Source organism: Canis lupus, chromosome 9 (genome assembly GCF_011100685.1).
Source record: "Canis lupus familiaris isolate Mischka breed German Shepherd chromosome 9, alternate assembly UU_Cfam_GSD_1.0, whole genome shotgun sequence".
NCBI classification, from domain to species: domain Eukaryota; kingdom Metazoa; phylum Chordata; class Mammalia; order Carnivora; family Canidae; genus Canis; species Canis lupus.
In genome coordinates, this window is record NC_049230.1 from 38,252,299 (window position 1) to 38,277,471 (window position 25,173).

A 25,173-nucleotide genomic window follows, 5' to 3' on the forward strand; every position below is an offset into this window, starting at 1 on the left:
ATCATCCCTAAATCTTTGGCAGCCAGCCATCTGTTCTCTCACTCTCTAATTTTGTCATTTCTGAAATGTTAGGGAAATGGATCATAACAATTCATGACCTTCTCAGATTGGCGTTTTTCACTCAGCACAATGCCCTCCATCCAAGTTGTGTGTAGCAATAGCCCATTCCTTTTTATTGCTAAGTCATATTCCATGGTGTGGATGTGCCACAGTTTCTTTATTCATCTACTGAAGGCCATTTTGGTTGTTTCCAGCTTAAAACTGTTGTGAACAGGGATCCCTGGGTGGCGCAGCGGTTTAGCGCCTGCCTTTGGCCCAGGGCACGATCCTGGAGACCCGGGATCGAATCCCACGTTGGGCTCTCGGTGCATGGAGCCTGCTTCTCCCTCTGCCTGTGTCTCTGCCTCTCTCTCTGTGTGTGACTATCATAAATAAATAAAAATTAAAAAAAAAAAAACTGTTGTGAACATTTGCATGCACGTGTTTTTTGGACATATGTTTTAATTTCCCTGGGTTAAGTGCCCAGGAATGCAGTTGCTGAATCTGATGGGGAATATATGTTTAGCTTTTTAAAGAAACTGCCAAATGGTTTTCCAGAGTGGCTGTACCATTTTACCATTTTATAGTCCCACCAGCAATGTAGAAGATTCAATTTCTCTGCATCCTTGCCAGAATTTGGTATTGTCGACATTTTTTATTTTAGCTTTTCTACTAGATAGCATATCTGGTTTTTAAGTTCATCAGATAATTTGGTAAGACTGATCTGACTGACGAAGAGCAAAGATTTTTGAGCCATCTTGTTGTTAGCCCACTGTGTGGCTGTCTCTGTACAGCATTCAGTGGTCTGTTGATTTGCTCTTTAATTCCTTGGCTGTGGTTTCCTTGAGACAGGGAGACCAACCAAGACTCACTTTGGGGGAAGTAAGAACTGTGAGCCTGAGAATCTCTCCTTTTACCTCATAGTACCTACCACAGCATCACTTCTAGCACAGTGCTACCAATGATGGTGAACAAATAGTGCTATCCCCAAATTATGAAGTTCTGGTTAATTCTTTAGAAATTTGCCTCAGTGGGGATGTCTGGGTGGCTCAGGGGTTGAGCGTCTGCCTTCAGCTTAGGGCCTGATTCCAGAGTCCAGGGATCGAGTCCCACATCGGGCTCCCTGTTAGGAGTCTGCTTCTCCCTCTGCCTATGTCTGTGTCTCTCATGAATAAATAAATCTTAAAAAAAAATTGCCTCAATGAATATAGCTTTCAATATGCTGAAAATTTGGCTTAGAATGGCCCTGTTAGCTTGTTCAAACTGTTTGTCAAGTAATCTTAGGTACCCTATTTCTGGTAAAATTAATTATCTTATGCCTCTAATGTTAAAATACTAAAATAGCACAGAAGTGTACATATAACACAGAAAGTGAACCTTGTCCTTATCAGAAGTAACTACTATTAAATGGTTCTAGACTTTTAAAAAAAGCCTTCCTTCCTTCCTTCCTTCCTTCCTTCCTTCCTTCCTTCCTTCCTTCCTTCCTTCCTTCCTTCCTTCCTTCCTTCCTTCCTTCCTTCCTGCTTAGAGCACGCAGGCATGCACAAGCGCTGCAGGAGAGTTGGTGGGAGACAGGGAGGGAAAGGGAGAGAATCTCAAGCCGACTTTCTGTGCCCAACTCAGGGCTCCATCTCACAACCCTGAGATCATGACCTGAGCCAAAATCAAGAGTCGGACGGTTTAACCCACTATGCCACCTAGGCACCCCATTGATTCTAGACTCTTAAATTGTAGGTTTTGTATCTTTTTTCTAAGATTTTATTTTTTTATTTATTCATTCAGGAAAGACAGAGATTAAGAGAGAGAGAGAGAGGAGGCAGGCAGAGACACAGGCAGAGGGAGAAGCAGGCGTCCCGGGTCTCCAGGATCACGCCCTGGGCCAAAGGCAGGCACCAAACCGCTGAGCCACCCCAGGATCCCCTGTATCTTTTTTTTTCACTCTATGTTCATATGCATCTATATATTTTTTTAAAGATTTTATTTATTTATTCATGATAGAGAGAGAGGCAGAGACACAGGCAGAGGGAGAAAGAAGCAGGCTCCATGCAGGGAGCCCAACGTGGGATTCGAGCCTGGGTCTCCAGGATCGCGCCCTGGGCCAAAGGCAGGTGCCAAACCGCTGCGCCACCCAGGGATGCCTGCATGTGTATTCTATGTGTGGTTCCCGACTGCTGTTCTACTAATGCTTTTTTGTTTTCAATGGGCATGTATTATGGGCATTTTCCCTGTGATTTTTTTTTTTTTTTTTTTGGTGGTAGTGTTCCCTTATAAAAGGGATGAGAGATAACTTTGAAAGATCTAAACAGAATATATTTTATTCCCTGTTACATAGGCTTGAGTTGAAACAAGGTTGTAGCTTGGTTTGCAAGGAAATCAGTAGAATTCTGGATATTAGAATCTACCTATCCATTTTATTATAAATAATGCAAGTTTGATTTTATGAACCTTGAAGAAAGCAGGAACTGTGAGCAAAATAATCTTTGGAAAATGTACAGTCCTTTGGGTATTCGTCTGCTCATCAGGTGCTTAGTCAGATGAAGTGTTTTCTTAAGTGCTACTGAAATGCACAGTTCAGTCTTTATTTTGAAATCCCCTCCCCCTCCCCTTCTCTCTGTCTTCCATTATTTTGATTACCTTCATGGGACATTCAAGCTGTGTAGTCTTACCCTTTTATTTCCATAGCCTACATAAGCCAGTTTGAAGATTAACTGTAGGTGAACAGGTAACCTTATCTACTTGGCTAGAAATTACCCATGCACATGAAACACATGTCAACAAAGGCCACCTAGTCTTGGGAACCTGCGAGAAGGTAACTTAATCTTGTGGCATTTTTAGTGGAAACCAATGGGAAAAGTTAGGAACTTTGTTATTGGAGGCAGGGCATGAATATGGGAGGTGGCAGGGAGTAGAGAGAAAGAAGAGAGCATGTGTGGATGTATTTGAGGAGGAGAAGAATCCAGAGGCACACAGTAAAGAATTGTGAATTCAGGAGATCTGCAGAGTTGAATGATAGAATCTTTGTTCTGAGAGGAGCATGGGCAGGAGGGTGGTTACTGGGGGTAGGACCAGTGCTTACTAGTCACTTCGTTATGAAGCTATAGGAATCGTTCAGGTGATGGAATTGGATGACAAGGGCCTTTTCCTGCCATTCTGTATTAGCAGCTCTGGGGGCGGGGGAGAGGAGATGAAGAAGAAATAGCTTTGTATAGAAAGTTACACTGTCGAATGGTTCCAAGATTTCTGTTGCCAGGTTTCCAGAGTGAGTTGTCCAGGATAGCAGTTTGGTTGTGTCACTGACTTCCTTTCCCCCCATCTTGTTATTAGGACCTCAGCCTGTGTCCTGTCAGCTTTGTACTCTTCCTTTTCCTGCAGGCTTGCTACTTTTTCAATTCCCTAACATTTAGGGATCTCGTATTTCACTGTGCCTGAGGTAGGCAGTTGCCGCACCCTTGATATTGGATACCTTTCTGAACTCTTACACTGCAGCAGATCATTAGGTCCCCACAATTATATTACAGGACAGATCCTGGTAACTGTACCAGTGGAGACAGACTGACTTCGCGTGCCCTTACGCAGCTCTGGGGGTGTTGTGCGGCCAAGTGCTGTGAGGCAGGCTGAGCCTCACCCTGTGCCAGTTCTGCATCTGAACATGAAAGTGGCTCGTTAAAGATTAAACGGACAGCCTGGTCCTTCTGGCCCCAGGATGGAATGATCCCCACCATGGCGACAGCCTTTGTTTCCCAGGAGAGGCCATTTTATACAGGAGGTTTGTGCTTCCAAATGTTACAGGGAGCCTGCGTTGGCTGATGCTGCGGTGATAAGTTGGCATTTGGGTACTCTGAAGACATATGAGCTATATAGCATCCCATGGTTTGAATTTCTGGGCAAAACTGCCTCATCAGGAACTCAAAAGCCTCTACTTTGAACCTGTGCCTTTGGGGAGGTTTTATCCTTTGTTTTATTTGACTATTCTGTTGAATCAAGTGAACTTTAATTTTCACAGCCATAAAAATTCCATTAAGCCCTTTCTACTGCATCCCAGGTGTGAAAATGTCTCTGTATAACGACTGTGGGTGACAGCTGAAATCTTTAAGAGTAGTTAGGATAATTGTCTCTGGAGGCTTGAAGAAAATAACGGTCCAATTGACAAAATAAATACAGTTTAGTTCTTGTGGGTAAGGGGACTTATGTCTAAGACCTACTCTGTTGAGACTACTATTCATTTTGGTGGTCTTTAAAACAAAACTTTTCATTTTTGAACAGTGCTCAGGGAACATAGCTGTATGACCGGGCTCTCAAAATATCCAAGGCCCACCTGCATCAGAATCACATGGGAGAGGGAGATTCTTATTGAAAATTCTGATTCTTTTTTTTTTTTTTTAAAGATTTTATTTATTTATTCATAGAGACAGACAAAGGGACAGAGGCACAGGCAGAGGGAGAAGCAGGCTCCATGCAGGGAGCCGGACATGGGACTAGATCCAGGGTCTCCAGGATCACACCCCAGGCTGCAGGCGGCGCTAAACCGCTGCGCCACCGGGGCTGCCCGAAAATTCTGATTCTGAGGCCTCTCTCCACTTGCATTAATCCAGAATGTCTGAGGGACTGGGATGGGAAATAATCATTTTCAATAAGCACCCCTGTTGATTGTTAAGTACCCCAGAGTGGATTCTCCAGTATCCTAAAATTTACTTCATTTTTCATGCTTAATTTCTGTGATTTATTAGATGCTAGATGTTTGGTTGATGCTCATTTGTCTTTTTTGAAGAGGAGGTGCTCTATTTCTTTTTCTTTTTTTTTTTTTTTTTTTAAGTTGTAAGATCCTAGAACTCCAAAGATTAGAATTTGGTAATGTCCCTATTCTCAACAAGGTGAGATAGCCAGCCACTGGTTCCTTCCTGGAAACTTTGATTTATCAATTCTACCCTTCTAAGTAAGAAAAAGGATATGGGTATAAATAAGTTTAATTTTGCTAAAAAGAATAAATGTGCAGTATCATTTAGGATGTTGGGGAGGGGAAAATAGGTAAAAGGGAGCTGTTAGGAAAGAATGAGAAAGGGAAAAGATTAGTTCATGAACAGTAAAAAATTTAAAACTAACCCAATTTTAAATTACCGAGTAATATTTGACTATGTAGTCCTTGCTAAAACAAAACAAAAAAAATTTCAAATACTCAATAAAGCTAAAAATACCTTCTTGATTTACTGCCCCCACTGTAGTTCCCTTCTGGTGTGTGTATCTTTTTGTATTTGGTAATTTTCCATGGATTTGGAAGACTAAAGGATCCTGAGATGTGAGCATTTTTATTTTTCTTTTGACACCTATTTGCTGTTTATAAAGTTAGATCTCCTGCAGGAAAAAAAAAATGTGGCCTATAAATGGGATTATGTATTCCTGTTCAAGAAAAACAGTGAGTATGAGTGTGTGCAAATTTTAATACACACACTGAATATCTCTTGTGACCACCCATAAAATGGACCTTTAGATGGTGAATAACTTGTCTGAGTTTTTTTTTTTTTTTTTTTAAGATTTTATTTATTCATGAGACACAGAGAGAGGCAGAGACACAGGCAGAGGGAGAAGCAGGCTCCCTGTGGGACTCGATCCCTGGTCTCCAGGATCAGGCCCTGGGCTGAAGGCAGGTGCCCAACCGCTGAGCCACCCAGCACCCCACTTGTCTGAGTTTTAAGATAATGGATTGAGAGAACTTACTAAGCACAAAGCCAAATTATTTTTATTTTTCATATTGTCTCATTGTTTTCATATAACCCCATAAAACTTCAAGTGCCTGAAGTCATTTGTTCAGATTTAGCCTCTTTTTTTTTTTTTTAAGATTTTATTTATCCATTCACAAGAGAAACCGAGAGAGAGAGAGGCAGAAACACAGGCAGAGGGAGAAGCAGGCTCTATGCAGGGAGCCCGATGTGGGACTCGATCCTGGGTCTCCAGGATCACACCCTGGGCTGAAGGCAGCGCTAAACTGCTGAGCCACCCAGGCTGCCCAGATTTAGCCTCTTTTTTTTTAAAGATTTTATTTATTTATTCATGAGACACACACACACACACACAGAGAAGCAGAGACACAGGCAGGGGGAGAAGCAGGCTCCATGCAGGGAGCCCGACGTGAGACTCCAGGATCACACCCCGGGCTGAAGGCGGTACTAAACCGCTGAGCCACCGGGGCTGCCCTAGCCTCTTTTTAAAGCCCTAAACCAGTGTAATCCTCAACCTTTCCATCCTAAAAGAAGGAACTGGATTGGGGTATGGCTATATTTTGGGGAAACAGATGGGAACTGTATACAATCCCAAACAGGGAAACGACAATCTCCTCACCCGCTAAATGGTGTTTATTTTAGCAGGATCAGGAAAATCTGATGCTCTGGTCCTTGTGTTGCTCTTTGTGTAATTCGTATTTACTACCTGGGCACAGTACCATATGAATTTTCTCTTCCTTATTTAAAGTTTACTAATACATAGAATGCACCAGAAGCTTCTAACAATAATGTGTTTTTCAAAAGATGTTTCCTATTTGTCCATACCGTATGCATTGAGGGTTGCGCCATATTAGAATGTTTGTGACTTATCATCAACTACAGAAATATTTTTTAAAGTGTGGTCCATGAGATAATGGTTGCCAACTGCTGTAAAGATGCTTTTATCATTTGAAAAGAACTAATTAACACATACTGTAGGAAAACTTTTTTAAACACTGCCATTTCCTGAAAAGGAAAACACTGAAAGGGAGGAAAAGAGGGGACATTTTATAAAACCTTATAAAACTTAGTGTGGCTATCCTCCTGGAATAATGTGATTAAGGGATATTAAGCCAGTTGGATAAATAATTTTTTTTTTAAATTAGCCCCTTGAAAGGAATAGAATTAAAGAGCATAGTTTTTAAACCCAAATTCTGACGGCCTGCACGTAATTATTTATTAAGTGACAAGTGGGGTTGGCCCCTAAATCCAGAGTTCATTCCATATGGACCTGCCTTGAAGGACAGACAGGGCTAGGAACGCCCATGCTGTAGAAGAGCTGATGGTTGTGGGAAGTTTTGAGCAGAGAACAGAAGGCTCTGATATGAACTTTAATTTCTTTCTTGTCAAAAGGAGAAAAAAAAAAAAACACCACAGAAAGCAAGGACTTCATCTTTTGTATTCTTTATATAGCACCAAAGTCCATTCTAGCTGGTCAGGGCAAATTCAATAATAATTAATAGTGGTTGATGAGCCAGTCATTCTAGAATTGATTTTTTAATAAGCTGTCCAATAAATAAGAATTGACAGAGATTTAGGGATTTTTCTTTTAAAAGCAAGTGTTGGGATCCCTGGGTGGCGCAGCGGTTTAGCGCCTGCCTTTGGCCCAGGGCGCGATCCTGGAGACCCGAGATCGAATCCCACGTCAGTCTCCCGGTGCATGGAGTCTGCTTCTCCCTCTGCCTATGTCTCTGCCTCTCTCTCTCTCTCTCTCTGACTATCATAAATAAATAAAAATTAAAAAAAAAATAAAAGCAAGTGTTAATACGGTTTTCGCAGACTCTTGGATTCCTTGAGCATCCGGTAGGTGTGATGTGGGTAATGTAGCTTTAGCTGTGTGTGGCAGCTCATTAAAGCCTTCAGTTACTGACTTTCTTACTTACTTATTTATTCATGAGAGAGAGAGAGAGAGAGAGGCAGAGAGACATAGGCAGAGGGAGAAGCAGGCTCCATGCAGGGGGCCTGATGTGGGACTGGATCCCAGGACCCCAGGATCATGCCCTGGGCCGAAGGCAGGTGCCCAACTGCTGAGCCACCCAGGCATCCCTAGCTACTTCTTTCTTTTTTCTTTTTTCTTTTCTTTTCTTTTTCTTTTTTTTTTTTTGCTACTTCTTTCTTAATTAGAGATTCTGCATTGTCTAAGGAAATAGAGAGGTTAGAGATGGTCTGCTGGAGAAAAAAAGAACGGTAAGCCTGGTTAAAGCTGACAAAAATTCACTCTGATGATTTGACCAGCTAGCAATGACTGGGCAAGTTCCCCATTTCCTCTGACCCAGATGTTCTAATTTGTAAATGCAAAGTGACTTCTTTATCAGCCTCTGGGGGCAAATATTCAGGGCTGTGAACCTGCTGCCACCTTCAGTAATCTTGCTGTCCTGAGCCCCCCAGGCTGTTCTCAAATGAAATTTCAGAAAGTGACCAGTGGAGCCTTCCAGGTAATGGCTCCAGGGGCAGCTGAGCGACCAGCAGAAAGGGAATGATATATGTGCCCCCAGTTATCAGCACTCGATTAAAAAAAAATCAGTGGGGCGCCTCTGCTTTTCTGGGTTGCAGTGGTTGGCTGAGGCTGGGTTGTTTGGGAAATAGGAGTTTTGCCTCGCATGAGTCAGCACTGCCCTCGGTAAACTGCCTGCTCTGTTGCAATCTTGCTTACCAAAGATACGTCCCCAGGCGGCACCATTCACTGCCTGAAAGCTGCTGCTGTTGGGTCCTGAGATGAGCTCATCTGAAATGGCTCCAAGGACCTCAGCGGCAAGAACTGGAGGCACCTTGCTCTCTGCTGTGGTAATGTTTTGAAACAGGCAAAATCAGGTAACCCCAGACTGTTTTCTCTTAGTTGCATTAGCTAGACTGAGCTACAGGAGGACCTGGGAAAATCCTTTCTTTTCAGAAGTTAGGTAACGCCTTAGCAATGTGGGTATCCTAAAGTCAGTCCCTCAGCCCTTTGGAGGGGGCCTTCGGGGTGAAAAGTTTCATTTCATTTGGCACCCAGATGTGGTTTTATTTTTATTTTATTTTTTTAAAGATTTTATTCATTGATTCATGAGAGACACAGAAAGAGAGAGGCAGAGACAGAAGGAGAAGCAGGCTCCTTGCAGGGAGCCCGATGTGGGACTTGATCCCGGGGCTCCAGGATCACACCCTGAGCCAAAGGCAGACACCCAACTGCTGAGCCACCCAAGCGTCCCTGGATGTGGTTTTAGACTTAAGTAGACCACCTGTCATAGAAACCTTAGAGAAGACAAACATGTCAGGTTTACAACTTTATCTGTCTTTTGCTCTTGTATTTTCTGTCCTTTTTCTGTGTCTGGGGTGAAGCAGTTTAGTCAAACTAAACCATTATTAAGGAGAGAGAGAGAAGCGAATATATATTACTACCTGTCTGATCATTGGGAATACTGAATTGTAGGGAACACTGTCTTACCAGTGAGTTTCTGTATTTCTCTCCGAATTGCTGTGAAGAACCTCCCCTCATCCCTGGTTCAGACTGCTGCTCCATCTCCTCCTGCTCTTTACATCTAAAGTTTTTAACACTTAAGTCTCGCTGCTAGGTATTTGCCTCTCTCAGAATTTGCTTCTGCTTCTTATAGTTCCCCTCAAATGGCTCAGGTTCTCTTTCACCCTAAGCCATTATACGAGCTACCTGTCTCTAAAACACCCTGTTCCACTTCACCTAGCCATCTGGCTTCAGCCTAGAAGTCACTTCTTCCATGAGGTCCCTTCTTATTCACCAAGACTGGATGAGTACTCAGGAGAACAGTGTATTTACTCTGATCATAGAGTATGTGGAGAATCAGCGCCTGTTTTGTTAGAATGATAGATGCCATGTTGCTTGGCACATAGTTGGTTCTCAGGGTAGAATGAGGAAGAACCTATACTGTACTTCTTCAACTCTGATCCTCTTATCAACCCTTTGTTATTTTGGCTTCTACCCATATTACCTTACTCATGTTTTCCTAAAGATCACGAGTAAACTCTGGGTTACCAAACCCAGTGTTGTGGCTTCGGCCTCTACCTTACTTAATCTTGGCCTGACATGTGGCACTATTGGGCTGTTCTTTTTTTTTTCCCCCCAGTGATCTTCATTTGACTTTGAGGTTACCTTGTCTCAGAATTTCCAGAGTGTCCTTCTGTTATTTCTTTGCATTCTCTTTTTGGCTATCCCATACATGTTGAGATGCTTCAATGCTTGGCATTGGGCATCTTTCCACTCTTCCCCTGCCCACCCTCCCTTACCCTAAGGATCTCAAATAGGCCCATAAATTCAGCTGTCCTCAGTATGTCTTAGCAGCCGAGCTGTCTCTCCCAAGCTTTAGATCCTTATCTCCACCTAAATACACTTTATCCAACTTGGCAAACCTACAAGAGTGGTCAAAAGGCATTTTATTTTATTTTATTTTATTTTATTTTATTTTATTTTATTTTATTTTATTTTATTTTATTTTATTTATTTTTTTAAAGATTTTATTTATTTACTCATGACAGACACACACACACACACACACACACACACACAGAGAAAGAGAGAGAGAGAGAGAGGCAGAGGGAGAAGCAGGCTCCATGCAGGAAACCTGACATGGGACTCGATCCCGGGTCTCCAGGATCATACCCTGGGCTGAAGACAGCGCTAACTTCAGCGCTAAACAGTTGGGCCACCGGAGCTGCCCAAAAGGCATTTTATTTTTTTTATTTTTTTTATTTTTTTAAATTTTCTTTTATTTATTTATGATAGTCACACAGAGAGAGAGAGGCAGAGACACAGGCAGAGGGAGAAGCAGGCTCCATGCACCGGGAGCCCGACGTGGGATTCGATCCCAGGTCTCCAGGATCGCGCCCTGGGCCAAAGGCAGGCGCCAAACCGCTGCGCCACCCAGGGATCCCTCAAAAGGCATTTTAAATGGCATATGTTATCTCCCCTACTAAGTATCAGTCAGCTATCTACCTATCGCTATAGGTTTGAACTCTGTTAATTATATCCACGAGATCTTCCTGTCCATTCTGTTTATGCATCACATCACCTACAAATGCTAAATCCATGGTTGCTAAGTGCTTTTGATGATATTATTAGAATACTGTTGATTGATATGTGGCTTTTTTTCATTTCCATTGTATTGCCTTAATTTACTAGAGGTAAACTAGACATTTTGTTTAACCAGCCAGTTTTTTTCATTTCCATTGTATTGCCTTAATTTACTAGAAGTAAACTAGACATTTTGTTTAACCAGCCAGTTAAACAAACAGTGGCTTAGAATTTAGTGTGTGAATACTTTGAGGAAGGTCCTACATTCTTCAACAATTACAGGTAGCCATTCCCCCAGATGTTAAAGATTAAAGATGTTACATTTTACCCGTTTTGCCTTCAGGAATTTGATTGTAACTTGTGGTTGAAACCCTTATCAAATTTTTTTAAAAGACTGATTTTCATATTTTAAAGTAACCTTGGGCAGCCCCAGTGGCTCAGTGGTTTAGCGCCACCTTCAGCCGAGGGCCGAGGGCCTGGTCCTGGAGACCCGGGATCGAGTCCCGCGTGGGGCTCCTTGCATGGAGCTTGCTTCTCCCTCTGCCTGTGTCTCTGCCTCTCTCTCTCTCTCTCTCTGTGTCTATCATGAATAAATAAATACAATAAAAAAAAATAAAGTAACCTTTACCCCAAAAGTGGGGCTTGAACTCACGATTTTGAGATTAAGATTTGCATGCTCTACTGACTGAGCCAGTCAGGCCAAGCCCCCAATCAAATCTTGACTGAGTTTTTGGCCACTGCACCGTAAGTCTTTCTCTGCTTCTGTCTCCTCCACATTGTTGCTCAAGTTCTCTTTCTAAAGGCCCAAATCAGTCTTCTCATTCTCCGGTTTTCAGAGTGCCACTGGTTTCCTGTTTCCTACTTAGCTTGATAGGTTAAAGCCCTTCACAATGTGACCTTGTCCTACCTGTTACTGTTACCTGTTTCATCTCTCTCCTTTCCCCAATCATTTCTCTTCTCTCCATCCTCACCAGACTTCTCTCATTTTCCCAGTCCCTGGTTATAGCATATTGTTCTACGACTCTGTCTCTTCCTAGTGGCCTCCCCCACTCTGACTTGCAAAGTACTCATTCCACAGGAGACTTACTAGTCCATATGTGAAACTTTCCCTGCTTTCCTCAAGTAGAGTTTTTCCTCCTTATTTGGACTTCCACAGCACTGTCTGTTTTATCTAACAGACTGTTCCTTCACTGAACCTGTTCCCTGGCTTAGAGCCTGACACCATCAGACAGCGGCTGAAGTGCATCTCCAGGGTCAAACCAGTAGTCCAAACATCTTTATTAGTTTTGGCAGTATTAGAAAATTCATAAGTTCTCTTGTTTGTTGGCATGTTTTTATTTCCTATTTGATGAACTTGAGTCCATGGTGCTATTTCATATATGTTACCTGAAACCATCAGGTAACCATTCAGAATTGATTTGAAGACTTATTGGGCTTGCTGAAACTTAGTTCTACAATGTCACCTAATATTTTTATAATACTTCACAAAATTATTTCACTTGGGTCATTTTTTTTAAAGATTTTATTTATTCATGAGAGACAGAGAGAGAGAGAGAGAGAGAGAGGCAGAGACACACGCAGAGGGAGAAGCAGGCTCCATGCAGGGAGCCTGACATGGAACTCGATCCCTGGTCTCCAGGATCACACCCTGGGCTGAAGGCAGCGCTAAACCGCTGAGGGCTGCCCTACTTGGGTCATTTTAACACCTACAATACTGTGTTTTGGGTAGGATTTATTTCTATTTTATTGGTGATTATAAAGTTCCTTTTGACATTGAAGCATACACTCAGGTAAGGCTTCAGAGAGACAATATGTTTTTACATTGCATTGAGCAACTGGTTTGTCTCTTTGTAGTTAAATATACCCTATTGGGTCCTACAGAGAAGGTGCCTTTGCTCAATAGGCAAGTGCTAAAGATCTTGCCTTTTACAAGGTCACTTTACCATGGGGGTAGGAGGAGGTACCTAGTACAGAAAGGCCTTGACTGTGGTTAGAAAACTTGATGGAAATTAATGGTGTGCCCATTCCAACCTCACGTTTTTCTATTGTGCTTCAAATGTCTAGAATTTAACAAAAACCTATTTCAATATTGGAGTGTCAAACCAGGTGGATGAGTTAGCACAAGATAGTCAGCTGAGTGTTAAGAATCCAAAAGGTTTCATAGTAATTTCAGTAAATAATTACATTTGTAGGGTAATAAACTTTTGTGGTGCTTACATGCCATATTTGGGACAGCGTGGAATTGGATTGTGGAAAGATGAATGAACCATAAGGGCTAGAAAATAATCTCTGTTAGATACTGACAAGTGGCATCCAATTTTTGTCATTTTCCCCCCACTCCCACATCCCCAATACTTGAGAGGATAAAAATGATTAAAAAGTTTAAAAATAAGTCCTATCATTATAAGTTAAAAAAAACCAGGAATGATTTTAGCCTACAGAAGGAAAAGCTAAGGGATGGCTTGATTACCATCTTCTAGTGTAAGAATAGTTTTTGCCAGGGGGATTTTGATTAATTGTTCTTCCTGTACTTCAAAGATTTACGAGGAAATGAGCTTAAATTGAAGGAGGAGTAATTGTAATGAATATGGCGAAGTTTCTTGATCATCAAAGCTGGAAAACAATTGAATGATGGCTAAAAATGAGTTGAATTTCTGACTATTTCAGTTATCTACTACTGTGTAGCAAATCACCCTAAAACTTTTAGTGGCTTTAAATGACAACCATTTTATTGCTCATGATTCTGTGAGTTATAATCCAGGGAAGAAAGACATATCACTTTACTCCATGTGATTTCATTGGACTGGGGGCTCCAACATGGCTTCTTCACTCACATACATGAGTCTCTGTGCTGTTGGCTGAGCCATCTTGGTTCTCCATGAGGCTTGACTCTCTTGGTCTTTTATCATTCATTAATCAACAACATTGGGCTCCTTTTACGTGGTGGTTGGCTTCCCAGGTAGCCATAATGGCAGCTGTAGTGTCTCTTAAGGCCCAGGCCTGGGAGTCCTACATCATCACTTGCCTCATTCATTTGGTTAAAGTAAATCACAAATGTAGCCCATGTCCAAGGGGAAGGGACACAGATTCTACTTCTGGAAGTGGCAAAAGGCCATAGAGTATGGTTGAGATTGTTGTAACCAGTAATTTATTGTGACCAGTAGTTTATCCACACCAACTTTAGGGGTTTTTAATGAGATACTAATTGATACATGTTTATTGAGTGGATAGTTTAGGCATATGATTTTCAAACTTGGCTGCATATCAGAGTCACCTGGGAGCTTTTTACAAGCATGAATCCATGTTAATCATTATCTCCTGGGGGCTGTTGGCACATTTGAGACACTATGTCCTTTCTCTCAGGTGACAGTAAAATGAGGATGGGGTTGGGGAAGGGAACAAGACTAATCCTGATATGTGTAATATAAAAATAGGCATGCTGGTCTCCTCTTGCTTTCAGGCCTGGCTGAACCCTCTGCCTGGCATGTTCTCCCCTCTAGTCGGCTTGGGTTAAGTTTGTCTCCTTCAATCAGCACATCATTAAAGAATATTTTTTGATGCCTCACATTTTTTCTTCTAGTTTCTAGCACTTTTTCCCCTCATAGCATTTTTCAGTTTATAATTTTTATAATACATAACATTTGTGTGATTATTTGATACACAGTAGACAAAAATATGTCTGCTTTGCTTTCTGGTATCTAACACCGTACCTGCCTCATAAAAGGCACTCAGTATTTGTTGAATGAATAAGTGGTTGATTGAATGCATGAACGAATGAAGTGACTTGAATTCAGTTTTAAAAGGTGGTTAGAATTGTGGACAGGTGGTGCAAATGAATGGGAAATTTATGGTTCTGAAGTGGAGGTATGGCTCAAACTGCTTGGCGTAGTAATTTTAGAAGATGGAAGGAGCTGGTTTGGGAAGAGATGAAGGGTTTGGTTTTGAGTGTACTCACTGTGCGAAATTCGAGGTATGGGTATCTAGCAAGCATTTAGAAACGAGGTGCTGCAACTGAAGGGTGGGATTGATTCCAGATATATTTAGATTTGGAGTTCTCTGACTAAAGACTGTGGAATCTATTCAACAAATACTGAGCTCCCACTGTGTGCCAGACAACTGTGTTATAGGGCAGGCGAGCAGAAGTCTGGCTGATAAGGAGCCAGCTTGGTGAAAAGAGCTGTGGAGAATGTTCAGGCTGGAAAGGAACTAAAAGTGTGCAGACCTTGGAGCAACAAATAGTCTTTTTACTTTTGAGGAACTGAAAGGGGGACTGCCAAGGGATTAGAGTGAGATGAATGGGGGTAGGGGACAGTATGAGGTAAAGCCGGAGAGGAAGATGGTGGCCTTTGTGGGCTATATGGGGAGTCTAAGCTTTAATGAAAAAGCATGATGGGAAGCCACTGCAGGAGAGTAACAAGCGCTGGAAGGTTATCCTGACTACTGTATCGAGAAAAGAGAGTGGCAAAGAGGGGATCAGTCAGGAGGTGTTTGCTCTAGTTCTTGAGAAAGATAATGGCACATAGGGCAGGGTATGGCAATGTATATGGTGAGAATGGGATATTTGTGGGTAGGTTTCTTTTCATTTTTTGAGAAAGCGGGGGTGCACGCGTGAGCAGGAAGAGGGGCAGAGGGAGAGCAAGAATCCTAAGTGGGCTCCATGTCCAGCGTGGAGCCCAATGAAGGGCTTAATCCTACGACTCTGAAATCATGACCTGAGCTGAAATCAAGAGTCAGACACTTGACTGAGCCACCCAGGTGCCCCTTGATTTTAAAAGAACCAGTAGAATTCACTGGAGAAGGAAGGAGTGGTAAGTACAGAGCCCTAGTGGAATAGAGAGCAAAGGAGGAGCCAGGGAAGGACAGGGAGAAATGTTGGTCTTTGAAATCAAAGGACAGTTGAGTTACTGCAGTTTTCAGTGGAAATGCAAGGGGAAGAGTGAGCCTGCGGGAAGAACATGGGTAGGTCGCTGGTGTCTGGGGCTGCAGGGAAGTCAGGAAGGTGGAGCATTTAGGAAAAAACCCTGCATTCAGCCATCAGATCTTTGGTGACCTTGGAGAAAGGACTTTCAGTGAAGTGGAGTAGATAGAGTGAACAAGCAAAGCGTGTGACCTGCAGGGGAAGCAGGGTACTGCTGCTTTGTGGGGGAAGTAGGGAACCAAAGAGAAGGGGAAACGAGGCTTAGGGCTCACTTTCACAGACCTGCACAGAAAAGCACGTGTGTGGAGGCTGATTTGTAAAAATGGTGACAGCAGACTGTCTGCTGAGCACCTACTCTATGTCAGGTGCCGTGCTAGGAGCCCTCCTGAGCCTATTCTATTTATCTTTGTTTCTAAACCGGTTGCCTAATAGTGTAGTGACCTCCAAAATGGGCTTAATCCTACGACTCTGAAATCATGACCTGAGCTGAAATCAAGAGTCAGACACTTGACTGAGCCACCCAGGTGTCCCTTGATTTTAAAAGAACCAAAATGAAATACCAGATTCTAAGGGTCTGGAAGATGTTACTTTGGGGTATGGGAAGGAAATATCAGAACTATATTTTTCCATATTTTTATCTTACTCTGAAATTTTTTAGTGCTGTATTTTATTTTTATTTTTAGCTTCTGGCTTTGTTGTATTTTAGATTGAACACAGTATATTTGTACAGTGGCACTTGCCTAATTTGCTATTACATATAGATATATTGGAGATGTGCTAATTTTTTTTTTAAATGATAGAGATGGTACTCTACACTGGTCAAGTGAATAGAGGGGAGTATTTGGGATGGAAAGAAAAGAAACGCCAGAAAGGAGGAGAGGAAACTAACATGCTAAGTAGTCTGTACATTGTTTTAAACCTGTTCAAAAGGGCAGCCCCGGTGGCCCAGTGGTTTAGCGCCGCCTTCAGCCCCGGGATCGAGTCCCATGTTAGGCTCCCTACATGGAGCCTGCTTCTCCCTCTGCCTGTGTCTTTCGCTCTCGCTCTCTGTGTCTGTCATGAATAAATAAATAAATAAAATCTTAAAAAAAAACCTGTTCAAAACCCTGAGGCAGCACTGCTTCCCCGTTTTACACACACACAAGAAACTTGCCCAAATTCATACAGTTAGTTAAGTGGTAGAACTGGAATGTGAGACCAGGTCTGTTTTGCTTGAAAGCATCATGACCTCACTTAATCGCCCCCTTCCCATCTGCTTGATGCTCTTTCATATTTTCCCATTTAATTCTCTCATATGAAAATACCCATTTTGCAGTTGAGGAATTAGAGGTAAAGGTGAACCGGTTATTTTGTGGTCCCATATCTCATGTAGGGCATCAGCTGGACTCCTGATTCCAGTATTCCCATGGTACCACTCCTGCCTCAAAAGAAACAGTTGGAACCCAGTTGACTACTTTGGTAAAGTAGGTGAGGAGGTTTCTGATTACTTGACAAAGGAGTGAAGTGGAGGAGAGGGGCAGGGCTTAGACAAAGCAGAATAATAACTTAGTTCTTACTTTTTTTTTTTTTAAGATTTTATTTATTCATGAAAGACACAGAGAGAGGGGCAGAGACACAGGCAGAGGAAGAAGCAGGCTCCATGCAGGCAGCCCAACGTGGGGCTTGATCCCGGGGCTCCAGGATCATACCCTGGGCCCAAGGCAGGCGCCAAACCGCTGAGCCACCCAGGGATTCCCTAGTTCCTACTTTTAAGCACTTAGTGTTGTTAAGGGCTTGTGTTAATTACCTCATTTAGGATCTCCACTCTACAGAAGCTCAAGTGAAGATCTGGGAAGTCCAGCACATTGACCGAGGTTGCACAGAAAGACTGTGAGTTCTGTCTAACTCCAGGCCCCAAATCCTAACCCCTGCATGATACTGCCCTTTGGAAAGCCGCTGTGCAGACATCAACTAGAGATGAATAAAAGACTTCTGAGCCCGGTGGTGGCTAGGTCCCAGTTGGATGAATTTGTTGAGCATCCAGTAAATAAAGTCTTCTGACGTTTCTGTAATACTTGGTAGCTCAGGTGTGGAGAGGTTGGGGAGTTAGAGGAGAAGAAAACCATAGAATGAAAGTTCAGTAAATCAAAAGAGTTCCATAAATCCTGCCTCAAGGTGTAGGACTGGTGAATTGCAATGGATTGTTGTTAAAGAAAGTTGTATTTGAAATTCATTTTTATAATAAATGTTGTGGTTCTGTTTGATGCAAGGTATATCAGGATATGTAGGAAAGAATGCAAAGATGATAAGATGGGATCTTTGACCTCCAGAAGATCAGGGAGGCAGATAAAGTGCTTTTGCCATGTGCATGATTGAAGGGTATGGAGAGGTGGAAGGTGAAGAAGCATAATAAAGTGATACTGTTATAAACTGGCTTGTAGATTGAGGGTGGCAGTAGGTAGGGCTAGCCTGGTGGATGTCCTCTATTTTCTCAGGAAGACCCCACAGGGTTTTGGTCAGTGTGTTTTAGTTCTGGTTCTCAGGTCACAAAATTTGTTTTGTTACCTGGAAATGATCAGTCTTTTGGGGACAGCCCTGTATTCAGACTTGAGCTCAGTATGGAGTGAGTTTTTTACTCCAGAGTGAAGGAGTCCTTTCCTATTGACAGGATTCTGGATTTTGCTAGGGTATTGCTTTTCTATTTCAAGAGATCTGAGAAATGAAATTTAGTATCAAGCTTGCTTGGTAGCATAGAATCATAGAGTAGTTTGTGGGGGGGAAGTTAGAAAAAAACTAAGATTATCGGTTGCCTACTATATGCTCGTTACTGTACTAAGTGCTTTTGCATACAGTAGGACATTTAATTCTCCCAGTGGGCCAATTATCCCCAGTTTACAAATGAGAAGACCAAGGCTCTGTCCTAGCTGGTAAGGGGATAACTGAGATTGGAACCAACTCCTCCGGATTCTAAGAGCCTATTCCCCCAACTGCTACTACATGCAGTTCCCACTTAAGCTTCATGAAAGAACCTTGTCCTACCGCAGAGAAGATGATGCGGTTGTAGTATTTCTCTGCAGTATTTCTCTGCCTTGGGTGATTCTGGAGTCAAAATTGCTCCTTTCTATTTTTTTCTAGATTTTTCTAAGTTTGTAGATCACACTTTGATGTGGTGATCACGCTTTTTTTTAAAAAAGTAATTTCTGAAATTTTAAAGTAATTTCAACATGGGGCTCCAAACTCACAACCTCAAGATCAAGAGCTGTGTGCTCTACCGACTGAGCCAACCAGGAGCCCCAATCATGTCCTTTGTTTAAATATGTTCATACCATCACCCAAGCCGTTTTATCCCCCTGTCTTCTTGCTTTTAGTTTGGAAGACATTGCATCTCTTTGGAGAGACTTTAAATATCTGCACACATTGATTTTGCATTAACTTTATTTTTTTTATTTTTTATTTTTTTAAAGATTTATTTATTTATTTATGAGAGAGAGAGAGAGAGAGAGAGAGAGAGAGGCAGAGACACAGGAGGAGGGAGAAGCAGACTCCATGCCGGGAGCCCGACGTGGGACTCGATCCCGGGACTCCAGGATCGTGCCCTGGGCCAAAGGCAGGCGCTAAACCGCTGAGCCACCCAGGGATCCCTGCATTAACTTTTATCTTAATTTTATGGGTTATGAGATTCCTCCAAGCTCCTGTCACCCTCCTTCCTTCCCCCTTTCCTTCTCCATTGGATTTAAACTCAAATTCTAAATCTGACTTCAGAATACTTGTCTGGCTCTAATCCAGTTACCAATTTAGCCATGGCTCTATGGATTGCTAGCTATTGTTATTGCTATGCCTCCCTTCATGCCCGCCTTCTATCTCAGATCAAATCCAGTTACTCACTGTACCTGTATGTCCTTCATTTCCTACACGGGTATCCTTGTTTCTGTTGTGTTTTTGGCTTGGAATGTCATTCCTCCTATGAAGCCACCTTGTCTGATCCCTCACTGGGAGTAATCACTTCTTCCTCTGGGTCTCATAGTAGAAAATTCTCTTTTATGGCTTCTTTATGGCAATACACTTTCTACTGTGTATTTCAGTGGTTTATGTACATGCCTTTATGTCTCCTACTAGACTGTAACCTCGTTGAGCAGATTTATCTGATTGACCTTTGTATCTCCTCTAGTGTCTGGTTCAGTTCTCTCTGCACATAGTAGGCATCCGGTGTCCATTGGATAACTAGATGAATGGATAAGCAGAATTTAAAATGTAAGTGTCTGCTCATTGATTTGGATTCCCCTGCTTCTTTGCTCCTCTTCTTCTTTTCTCATTTCTTTTTCTTTTCTGTTCAACTTGCTGGGTTTTCCCTTGCACTGACTCACCCAACTTGTTTTCACCACTCCCTTTTCTTACCCAAATTTTGCCTCATTCTTTCAGCATTAGCAGTCACTGTGTGGGAAGGCCACAAGCTGCTGGTCAGATTTTCTCCATCCTTTTGTGGCTTTATTCTGTCCAGGAATCTTATGACCAGCATGAGAACCGAGTGGTGATTACATTAAGATCTTAATAAAAAGACCATGTGTAAAGAGAACAGTCCTTAAGGTTTGTTATTTTGCCTTCAGTGGAAAACTTTCTGATCCACATTTCAAGGGAAAGGGAACAGAATCCTTGGGTACTTGAGAGGTAGATTAAGGCATATATTCACACTGTGGATTGTGGCACCCCAGAGGCATCTTATTTGACCAAAGAAATAAAGCTGGAAGCCACAGAAGCTTCCTCTAAGTCTTAGTGTTGAATCCTGGAATTTTTTTCAACAGCTGGAAGAAGCATTAGAGATTTGTGTCATTCTACCTTCCTATTTTCCAGATGAGAAAACAGACCCAAGGGGGCTAACTGATGTGTCCATAAAAACTGGGATATTCTCTGCCCAGCATTTACTCCCTACACTGAACATAGCTTGTGGCGGGGAAACTACACAAGCTCTTTGAAAGTCATGGAAATTTCACTTCAAGTGGAGTGAAAACCCTAAAACTGGAAAGCTTTTGCTGACAGGTGGACTCTGGTTGGTAGCTGGTTGGATAAGGGGGCAGTGTTCACCAGAAGGGCCCTTTTCTAACTCTTGTGATCACTTTGGGTGGTTCCCTTCCTGGGATCTGCTCAGTGAGGAATTCTGGCTGCTAGAAATCAGTTCCTTCTACTTTTGCAAAGGGGCCCATGTTTAATAATAAAAGCATTTGCAATCTTCCTTGCTCTTTTCCCCAGCCCCCATATTTCAAGTTCTGTTTCAGGCTTAATTTTCTTATCTCAGTACGTATTTGTGTAAAGTTTTTATTACATAGGTCAGACGTCAGTAGGACCATAAGAGAGACAAAGTGGCTTAGAAGCTCATGATTGGTTTTTGGTGCTCTTTAGGTGAATCTTTTTTACCTGTCTCGTAGAATAATGTATTTTATTGTCTGTGAAATAGTGCTCAGTGAACCGGTTGTTGGCAGGTATGAAAGATTACCTATTTTGTGGCTAGGCAGCAGCAGTGTAAATAGATCAGCCTGCCCAGTACAGGAAGACAAGTGCAAACAGGATGTGCTTGTCTTTACTGTAACTTTGTGTGTCTGTTTTGAAACGTGGTGTGGTTAAAAAGTTAAGACAGTATTTGAGCTTGATGGAAGATGTCTCTGTTTCTGGTTTGAAAAGGAGCTAAGACAACTAGGCCTTTACTGTTCCTTTCCTTTATACAGGTGTACATCTTCCTTTTAGGGATCTGGCTGTTCTTCCTGGAGCAGGATGGTTTTTCCTCACTTGGACCGGATTGCATCCATGTACTTTATAGAGCAAAACCCTTGAATTGCCTGCTGCTCTGTTACTTTTGGTAGAAGAGGGATCCAAGCTGTGCTTGGCTATTTATTTCTTAATAACAATAGGAAATCTTAGTTTGTAATTCACCAGCCTTTTAAATTACAGGTTTCTTTTGTTGGATTCCAGGATTTATTTATTTATTTATTTATTTATTATTTATTTATTATTTATTTATTTATTTTTAGATTTTATTTATTTATTCTTGACAGAAACAGAGAGAGAGAGAGAGAGAGAGAGAGAGGCAGAGACACAGTCAGAGGGAGAAGCAGGCTCCATACAGGGAGCCCGATGTGGGACTTGATCCTGGGTCTCCAGGATCACACCCCGGGCTGAAGGCAGCACTAAACCACTGGGCCACTGGGGATGCCCGATTCCAGGATTTCTAACACACCTTTTGAGTATTTCCTGAGTGTGGTAGTTTGCAAATTACCCTGGGGCTGTGTTAGTCTTTGAGTTGAAAATTTCCTTGAGCTTGGAGGCTAGATCTCTAATGCTAACTGTTGAACTGTTTTACCCTTCTAGGCAAGTTTCTGGAGAAGAGATTAAATAACAGTTTGGTTTTTGTTGGTGGTGGTGTCACTCAGCCAGTAAACAGTCTTAGAACCCTTAGAATCTCTCTTCTCATTCCTCATTGCTTCCCATTGCTGAAATCTGCTTTAATTGTGTTCATCACCAGGCTGGATTGAAAAACTGGTGTGAAATAATCTTGAGATCCATGTAGATTATCATAACCACTTGAGCTATTCCAGAACAGGTCCATTCTGATGGTGTCCAACTATAAACTAATGAATATGGAGCTGGTGAAAGTCTGGGTAATGTTTTTTGTGCATTTCATATCCTTGCCACATTGCAGACTATCCTTCCGCTTTGTTTTTTTTTGTTTTTTTTTTTTTTTTTTTGTTTTTTTTTTTTTTTTAAGATTTTATTTATTTATTCACGATAGTCACAGAGAGAGAGAGAGAGAGGCAGAGACACAGGCAGAGGGAGAAGCAGGCTCCATGCAGGGAGCCCGACGTGGGATTCGATCCCGGGTCTCCAGGATCGCGCCCTGGGCCAAAGGCAGGCGCCAAACCACTGCGCCACCCAGGGATCCCCTATCCTTCCGCTTTGTAATTCCAGGAGCAAATGGGTAAAGTAGCACATTTTAGCATCGATGAGAACAGCATTACAGTATCAGCACTATGACATTTTGATATAGGCACATGTTTCTTATCTTGAACCTGTCAAGGAGTGGTGAATATGAGCCAGTCTGCACTTTATTGTGGGATATACTTAGCAAAGAATAAAACCCAAAGACCAGGTCAAGCACAGGTGTTCATCCCAAAGAGAGAATATGATGAGAATTTGAAGGTTTTCTTTGTGGTATGAGGTGAACCAAAAATCTCCATTTCTTCTTCTTGGGATAGATAGTGGGGAATATCAAATCCTGGCAGAAACAGTAAACATTTCAGAAAGTCAGCATAATTTTCAGATTGAGATCAGACTTCAAACCAAGCCAAAGGTCTGTGGGAAGAACGGGGTGGTTGGTCTAGATTTATTTTGAATTCATCACAAAATCCCACTTGACTTCAGTGCAGCAAGGCAGTTATGGAGCACCAGGAGGGGCCAGAGGTGTATGTGTTCAGATCTCTGAATCTGGCGGACAAGAGGGTTGAGGATCTAAGGGAGAAAGTCTAAACTGGCTTCACTGTGGGAAAAGTAACAAATTTACGGGCATTGCCGTAGAATTGGGAATAAAAGTAACAGCCTAGGCTGCACGGAGGCCAAACCACCTCAGAACCCCCCCCCCCCCCCACACACACACACACAAATTCTCCTGGGATTATTAAATTAAGAGCTGGTGGGAGGAGCCTGGAGTCCTTTCTTCAGTTCTTGTAGGTTCATTAGAAAATTACATTGAAGGGCTCCTGGGTGACTCAGTCGCTTAAGCGACTGAGATCAGCTCAGGTCATGATCCCAGGATCCTGGGATCAGGTCCCATGGTAGATTCCCTGCTCAGCAGGGAGTCTGCTTCTCCCTCTGCCACTCTTCCAGCTCGAGTGCATGCTCCCATGTGTACACTCTCTCTCTCAAATAAATAAATCATTTAAAAAAAACTATATTGAGCCTGATGTAAAGGTATCAGCAGGTCTTTACATAAGTAGACGGGATAGAGCAGATAAATTTTGTCACTTTAAAGAACCTTGAAGAAGGTTTTCCTTGAATTATTTGTAGCCAGCTTTTACTGAGTGCCTGTTAGGTGCTAGGCTCTGGAGAAATGCTTGACATGCATTATTTTAATCCTTTCTATTATCCTTTAAATGTAGCAGGTTCTTTTATTTTTGAGGAAAATAAGGTTTTAAGGGATTAGATGACACCAGAGTCTAGAGTCCTCTTTGAGTCCACACTGCGTACATTTGGCTGCAGTAACTTTTGTGCAGTCCACTTCTGAAAGGCAAGCTGCATAATTTTGACCCTAGACAGAACTCATGTCCTGGAGCGCTGCCTTTCCCTGGGGCATTAGCTGTACCAGAAACCCACTATTTGAATCCCTGGCTTTGTTAACCATTGTTTTGTGTGTGTGTTTATTTTTCAGGGATTTTGTTTTTAAGTAATCCTCACATCCAGTGTGGGGCTCGAACCTACAACCCAGAGATCTAGAACCGCACACACTGAGGCAGCCAGGCGCCCCTCGCTAACACTGGTTACCCAGTAGTCTATCACTGTGATAGTAGCTGGAGAAAGCAACTGCTTGGGTCCAGAAAAGCCTACCTGGTAAATCCTGTTTTCTGCACTAAGAGCACAGGCTTTTTATTCTTGATGAGCTTTGTCATCAGTTTTGATGGAAGAAGGATCCTGTGGTAATTAAACTGCAGGTCCGTTTATTCTGTTTTCAGCTTGTTTGAAGACTGTACTCTGAACTGCTTTCTCTCCTGATTGACTCGCCCTTTGGGGCAGAATGCCTGGGCTGAAATTAAATGTGTAGGTTTCTCTGCTGCAGTGTTCAATCTGTCATCTCTCCTGAACGCCACACTAAGAAGCAGCCATTTAATTGGTCAGACCCCGAGGGTGAGATTTTGGCACAAGTCCATTGGTTAGAATTACTTTTCCCTGAACTTCATAGCAGATGCTGAGGTCCCTCTGCAGATATTTGTCACAGACTAGTTGAAACCAGGGAGTTTTCAAGAACATTTATAACTTGTGATTATTGTGTATGTTTTTCACTTGTTTACAACAGTTATCACTTCAGGAAAAGAGCTCATTTATTACTAGCAGAAAGTGAAACCTCTCTCCTTTCTCCTTCTTCTTATTGTCGTTTTAACACTTTATGCTCCAATACCTTCTGCTGTGGTTTCTTCTTGTCTTGAGCTTCTCCTTCTCCATGGATGGGCTGTGCTTCTCGGCAGCCACAGGCAAAGCTCTGCTTAGACCTGGGTATATTTGGTAGAGCCTCTTCAATTTTTTTTTTTTTTTGTTAAGATTTTATTTATTCATGAGAGACACAGAGAGAGAGAGAGAGAGAGAAAGAGGCAGAGACACAGGCAGAGGGAGAAGCAGGCTCCGTGCAGGGAGCCCGACGTGGGACTTGATCCCGGGTCTCCAGGATCATGCCCTGGACTGAAGGTGGCACTAAACGCTGAGCCACCCGG

At 42.4% G+C, this 25,173-nt stretch overlaps 1 protein-coding gene across 11 annotated transcripts in view; it reads left to right on the plus strand.

The window, feature by feature from the left end:
- RFFL (ring finger and FYVE like domain containing E3 ubiquitin protein ligase) overlaps window positions 1-25,173 on the plus strand; it is a 78,868-nt gene that overhangs the window by 12,650 nt on the left and 41,045 nt on the right. Inside the window, exon 1 of one of the 11 annotated variants that reach the window (XM_038548119.1) lies at window positions 8,453-8,603. The exons of the other annotated variants lie outside the window; for them this stretch is intronic. The gene's annotated coding sequence lies outside the window, so the exon portion shown is untranslated. Of the gene's footprint in view, window positions 1-8,452; window positions 8,604-25,173 lie in introns of those variants that run through there. 11 annotated transcript variants of the gene reach the window in all.